Here is an 877-nt window from a genome sequence, read left to right on the forward strand (position 1 = left end):
AAATCTCTCAAATACAAAGGAGCGTGATCAAGGACCAATGCAAAGAACCAAGAAAGCGGGTTAGAGGAAGAATAATCAACAGAAGGCCAAAATCCCCACGAAGCAGAAAAAGACATACATAACGAACGATAAGTACAACCACCATCTAAGAAGTAAGAAGCACCTCATAAACTAAACCAGCAAAAACAAGACGCCTATGCCGGTGATGAACCATAAAGCTTTAGATAAAAGGGACCAAAGCTCCAAAACACTAATACCGCACACTTATACTAAGGGAAGCTGGGAAAGAAGAGAACAACCTGAATGAGGGAGAACGGAAGCCAACCCCCAAGAAACCAGAGCCCAAACATGAGACCAAAAACAATCTTCCAAATCTACAAAGTATACACGGAGGAGAACACTATCCAAACTTGGAGTGGCAAACATGGCGAAACGGAGAGCCACAAAGACGCAAGCATCGATGGAAGCTGCGATGAGATGAGGGAACATAGATGGAAGGGTAGACAAAACGAAATCATCAAATCGTGGAGCCGTCCTCGAACTATAGAAATCAGATCACCAAAAACCATATATTGATAACCAAGACGAGAATGAACTATAGATGGTAAGCCAATGACGAGGAAAACAACTTCAAAGACAACTAAACTCTGACCAAACCCAAGGAGATGCAATTCCTACACTACAAGAAAACAGCGGTATTCTGACGGACATTCCGACGGAAAATGAAATCCTCGGAATATACCGACGGAATTCCGAGGAAACCTCAGTCCGTCGGAATATTCCGAGGAAATTCCGAGGAACAATGTGTTCCTCGGAAAAAACCGATGAATTCCGAGGAAAATTATAGCCGTTGGAGAGCCGTTGGGGGATTTTACAT

This window comes from Brassica oleracea, chromosome C3 (genome assembly GCF_000695525.1).
Source record: "Brassica oleracea var. oleracea cultivar TO1000 chromosome C3, BOL, whole genome shotgun sequence".
NCBI classification, from domain to species: domain Eukaryota; kingdom Viridiplantae; phylum Streptophyta; class Magnoliopsida; order Brassicales; family Brassicaceae; genus Brassica; species Brassica oleracea.